The following is a 6,000-nucleotide window of genomic DNA, read 5'->3' on the forward strand; positions in this document are numbered from 1 at the left end:
TAACCAGGTATATTTCTTTGCTGACATGGACAAGAAGAAGGGAACGTGTAAGAATGAAGAGTCATTATCTGGTAGGTTGGATTATCATGCTTTTTTTTCCTTTTAAAAGTTCCCTGTTAATAACTCTTCATAAAAATCACTTGGCTGAGATGTTTCCCTGTTTCAATTCAACATTTAAAGTTATGTTTCCGGGCTGAGTGCGGTGGCTCATGCCTGTAATCCCAACACTTTGGGAGGCCGAGGCAGGTGGATCGCTGGGGGCCAGGAGTTCGAGGCCGGAATTTGAGGCCAGCCACGCCAACATGGCAAAATCCCCATCTCTACTAAAAATACAAAAATTAGCTGGGCATGATGGCAAGCACCTGTAATCCTAGCTACTTGGGAGGCTGAGGCACGAGAATCAGTTGAACCTGGGAGGCAGAGGTTGCAGTCAGCTGAGATCGTGCCACTACACTGCAGCCTGGGTGACAGAGCCAGACTCATACTCAAAAAAAAAAAAAGAAAAAGTTCTGTTTCCGGTCTTGGCCAGACATGCTTTGCCCAGCATCAGACTCTCTGGGTAGAATCTTCACAAAAGCACCATGCTGCTCATCGCCCTGCAAGAGGCCACGGAGTTATCTTTCATTTCCCTGCACCTTCCTTCTTGTTGGGACAATGGCTGCAAGTTAGTACTGCTCCTTCCATAAATTTTCTGTGCCCTTTCCCCGCTTTTAGCAGTTCCCTTCTGCTGACGGCTAGTTATATAAGACCTATTATGATGGGAGTTCTCTTATTCACTGCCTCTGAATTGACTTCTTTCCTACGAACCGGAATATCTCAGGGGTGATATGAACCCAGGGAGCCTTCTTATCACACACAGGGTCTGATGCCCCCCACTAAAAACAAACATCTCTACAGTTACAAGCACCAATACACTTTGTAATTATGGACTATGATGTCGTTCCTAAATGTCTCAAAATAATTTTACAAATATTCACTGGGATTAAGTGGCATAGTCCCTATCATGAAAATGGAGTTATGGAGGTATTTCCCCTTCACCACTGTCCTCAGGGGAAACAGAATTTCTAAAGAGAGGCCAAGTTTCTGGGGTTTGAACTCTGATTCTTTGAACATTCTTTAAGAACTCCAACTATATCTTGCTATCATTTCTACCATCCACAAAATCCTGGACAGTAAAGAAAACAGAAACATGTAAGATCAAAAAGTTTTGCATAGCTGTGTCAAAAAACAGAGATGCTAGCATAAATAATCCAGTTTTAATCAGAGTAAAAGGAGCCCCAAACTCTTATTTCAAGTGGGGCAGGCATAAAGAAGTAACTCACCAGCTAAGATTTCTTTACGCATCTCAGCAGGCTTGCCACGCTGTGTCTTCTTGGGGAAGTGTCTCTAGTTTGCTAGCTGAATTGCCGTGGGTGAGAACTATGAAGCCTTGGCTGACTACCTGCTCTGCCAGCCACCAGATACACCTGAGCCCTTTCTCAGTGCGTCAGAGGAAGTTGGATCCCTGCCAGGGCTGGCTTCTGGCCAGAGAGGCAACTCAGCTCAATTGGTCGACTGGGAAGCTTGCTGACTTTCACCTGTCCAAGCTACAAAGCCAGCAGTGTTAACTGCACTAGGCTTCCAGCCCACTGAGTTCTTTGTAAGGCACTAGAGCCTAAACAAGGTGGCCTGGCTCAGTCTACAGACTCCAGCTGGACGAGAAGCACAATTGTGCTGCATGCTCCTAGTACACTATACCCAGTGGAGATGAATGCAAACTAAAATGTAGGCAACTGGATGTTGCTTGTCAGTTTTCTTTGGAAGCACCTGAAATGAAGGAGTCAGCTCGTGAATTCCTGCAGTGGTAGAGAGCTTGAGTGCCCAAGCAAGAGGAAATTACCAATAATTTCAATAGCATGTGGCATCTCTGAGCTCAGGAATACCTTCTAGCTACAAAATTCCAGTGATCAGGCATTTCCCGTGGAAAAGAGGTTCTAAGTCCACTTGTTTAGAAGGCTTCAACTTATTTCAGTAACAGGACTGGGTTTGTTATGACCAAAGTTACATTCTATGAGAGGCCAATGTGTGGGGGAAAGGGATATCTGGAAATCTCTACTCATTCTTCCCTGAAGGTTCATGGAAGTTGATGGAGTTGCCCAAACTGGGGTTGGAACTTTGGGAGACACAGCCCCCCTTCATCCAGTCAGGATGTTTCTACAGAGGACAAAGACCATTGACATAGTACTCATTATGTGCCGCTGTACTAAGTTCTTCATATGCCTAGCTGATTAAATGCATTCCTCCCTTTCTCCCTTTGGGGTATACTTACTCTAGGACCCTCATCTCTATTTTTCTCTTTCTCTTCTTTTTTTTTTTTTTTTTTTTTTTTTTGAGATGGAGTTTCACTCTTGTTGCCCAGCTTGGAGTGTAATGGTGTGATCTCAGCTCACTGCAGCCTACACCTCCCGGGTTTAAGCAATTCTCCCACCTCAACCTTCTGAGTAGCTGGGATTACAGGCATGCACCACCATGCCTGGCTAATTTTTGCATTTTTAGTAGAGTTGGGGTTCCACCATGTTGGCCAGGCTGGTCTCGAACTCCTGACCTCAGGTGATCCGGCTGCCTCAGCCTCCCAAAGTGCTGGGATTACAGGCGTGAGCCACCGTGCCTGGCTGAAATCTCATCCCTTTAACCAGGAAGAAATCAAGATTCAAAGAGGTTGAATGACTGGCCCAGAGTCACACAGGGTGGTGAATGGTGGAGTTGAGTTTCAAAACCCAGGTTTGTATGATGCCAAAGCTCTGCCCCCTATACCATTCTGCCTGCCTGACTCCAAGCGGAAGTTGTCAGATTTGATATTAGTACTACTCACATCAGGTTGGCACTTGTGAGCTTGCTGGAACGTGGCCTGTGAATACACTGTGGTTTAGAAGACGGGTGGGAGAGGACAGTGCTTCAGACTGAGAACAAGAAGAACAGGAAGGATATGGACCAAATCCCAGAGGCTAGAGGAGAGTGGGTTCCCCAGTAGGTGTGAAGAAAGAAGCCTGTGAGAAAATTTAAGCTATTACAGTCTAATTATATCTCCTAAATGTCTGAGTGTTAGCTAACCATGACGTTGTGAATAATGCACCTGGAAAGAGGTGACACTATTGCACCAAGGTTTACTTCACGTAAAATGCTAAGTTTCCCCGTGCATAGAAATTCGAATTATTATGATGTTTAAATTAATCACGCAGAGCGCTTTATGAAAGTCTCAGTGAAGAGCTGTTATTCCCCACTCAACAGAAGTAGGAGCTGAAGGACTCAGGGATCAAGTAACCAGACGAGAGTCATCATGGTAACTGGTGTCAGGTATGCGGTGAGAATTTACAATCCCTTGTTGGAATCCAGTTTTTATTTTCTTAGATTAGTAAATCAAAGCTGAGATCAAACACACTTCCTTTCTTGTGAAGTCCACTCTTAGGAGTGACATCTTATATAGGACAAACGCCGTTATTTATTTTTTCCCCAAAGCGCTGTCACATATACGGCTTCATCCCACTGCCAACCCTGTGTGGGGTTAGACATTCTTATTTCGACTTACAGATTAGGAAACAGAAGCAGAAACACAGCAAGGGACTTGCTGACATTCCACTGTTGGCTCCTGGCAGAGTCAGAAGCCTGGCATTCTTTCCTCCAGGTCACACTGTCCTCCAACTGATCCTGCCTGAAACTGACCAGGGCAGCGTGGGTTCACACAGGGGTTATGCCTCCAAGCCATCGCTGTGAAAGGGAGGAAGCAGAGGTGAATAAAACTACAAAACTGGCTATATTTTAAAACACAGGCATTGGTACCCAGATCAGTGGGTCTATGTGAGTCTTGGCCTAGAGGTTCCCTCAGCCACTGCCCAGTCAAAGGATACCAAGTGGCCTTTTCCTTCCTTCTTCCCTTCCTTCCTCCCTCTTCTCCGTTCCTCCCCCTTCTTTCTCTGCCTCCGTCTTGTCTGGCCTTCCTAAGTCAAAGCAAGTCTCCTTAATATAACAAAAGAGCTATGTGGTATGGCTCACATTCTCCTTCCTTTGCTTGAGACCGATGTCGATTCAAAGCTCTGAGCTCTCCTTTTGGCAAATGTTCTATCCACTGATCAGAGAGTACGATACAGGGTCCCTTGGTCCCTCAGACACAGCCATATCCCATGCTGAGCATTATTTGATTGCTAGAATTGGTACATGTGCCTCTGATCAACAAATAAACGATAACAGCATCTAGAAAATTGGAGAACCGTAGGCCAGGCATAGTGGCTCATGCTTGTAATCCCAGCACTTTGAGAGGCTGAGGTAGGCAGATCACTTGAGGCCAGGAGTTTAAGACCAGCCTGGCCAACATAGTAAAACCCCGTCTCTACCAAAAATACAAAAATTAGTCAGGTGTGGTGGCACATGCCTGTATTCCCAGCTACTCAGGAGGCTGAGGCAGGAGAATCACTTCGACCTGGGAGGTGGAGGTTGCAGTGAGCAGAGATCACACCACTGTACTACAGCCTGGGTGACGGAGGAGACTGTGGGAAAAAAAAAAAAAGAAGGAAAACTGGAGAATCCTCCTCTTAGAGGCATCCAGTAAGAAAACATCTCCATCTGAGATATCTGTAGGACAGCCATGAAAAGAGCCTGCCTGGGACTTGGAGACAAAATCATCTGGGTTCCTCATGAACTAGAAAAGATTCAACTTCTCCAAGCCTCAGATTCCTCATCTATAAAATGGCAAACCTAACACTATCCCTGCAGGTTGTTGTAAGAATAAAGTGTCAAGCACAGTGGCAGGCAAACAGTAGGTGCTCAATAAATGTCTATTTTCCTCCCAGCAGTCCTTTCTTTAGCTCCACATAAAGGTGCATTCCCAATTGAGTGACACCATTTGAAGAGTTCATTCTTATCTTAAGAAATAAAATCATCACCTTAAGAAACAAAATTCTCTATACCCTAACCTTTATGCCTGAAAGGCTAACAACTTGCTATGTCAGGGCAAATGCCACCAAATGGCACTAGGTTTGGGAAAGAAGAGCCTGGTATGTGCTGTGCATTTCAAAGGTTTTATGAAGTCATAAAACATAATCCTTATACTGATGATGTCTTCCTCACCACCCCAGGACAGAGTGGGCCCCTCTCAGTTATGTCGTAACCTTCTATTGCACTTACCAGAGTTGTAATTATATAGTTATTCATGAGATTATTTGTTTTATGTTTGTGCACTCTCCAAGAGCCTAGCATAGTGCCTGGCACATAGAAGATGAATGAATGAATGAAGAAAATGTCTACTGGCCTTATCACCTTCCAGCCATATATCAATTCTATGATGACTCAGGGGTATGGATTACACCTTCACTATACAGAGGATGAAAGCTTGCATCACGGTCAAGGTCAGCCACTGAGGAAGTGGTGGGGCAGGCGCTTCAGCCAGCCCAGACTTCCTAACACCAAATCCTTGTTCATTCCTGCTTCTCTGCCCCTTGACTCACTAGCCTCACCTTCGTGTCTATTCAGATGGTAACATCCCAGGGGGTACCATTCCCTGTCTAGGCATGCCATTTGGTGGCCAATTGCCACATTTTGAGTGCAGAAGGTCTACTTTCTACCCTAACTCATTGAGCAATGGGTTATTTATTGGCTGACAACAGCCCCAGCTGATGATGGCACAGCAAGCCCTTGCATGTTCATCTGCACAAGCCTGAGGAAGCAGACAAAGGATTCCCAGAGTTGGGAACTTAAGCTGGTTGGGTCTGTGCTGTTTGTCTGGGGGGGATCCTTGACATTCAACTTGAATACCTGTGGTCATTCCATTCATAATAATAATAATAATAATTCTCTCAAAGCACTAGGGCAACTGGGTCTCAGTTTATATGCTCAATTCCCTTTTAATTGCTATCCATTCTTTACTAATTAACCAAGTTTCTGACACAGACATGCAGTAAACATCTCAGCCCTGTTCATTCTGTCTATGAAACCCAGTTCACATTCTAGCCTTACTGGTCTGTGAAGTCC

The 6,000-nt window shown here is 45.0% G+C and overlaps 1 long non-coding RNA gene across 1 annotated transcript in view; it reads right to left on the reverse strand.

The window, feature by feature from the left end:
* The window catches only part of LOC116482270 (uncharacterized), a 46,408-nt gene extending 45,056 nt beyond the window's left edge, over nucleotides 1-1,352 (reverse strand). The window contains exon 1 of the long non-coding RNA XR_004251819.1: nucleotides 1,323-1,352. This is a non-coding gene — a long non-coding RNA (uncharacterized LOC116482270). The remainder of the gene's footprint in view (nucleotides 1-1,322) is intronic.
* Nucleotides 1,353-6,000: the final 4,648 nt, after the last annotated feature.

Source organism: Hylobates moloch, unplaced genomic scaffold (assembly GCF_009828535.3).
Source record: "Hylobates moloch isolate HMO894 unplaced genomic scaffold, HMol_V3 SCAFFOLD_14, whole genome shotgun sequence".
Lineage (NCBI taxonomy): Eukaryota > Metazoa > Chordata > Mammalia > Primates > Hylobatidae > Hylobates > Hylobates moloch.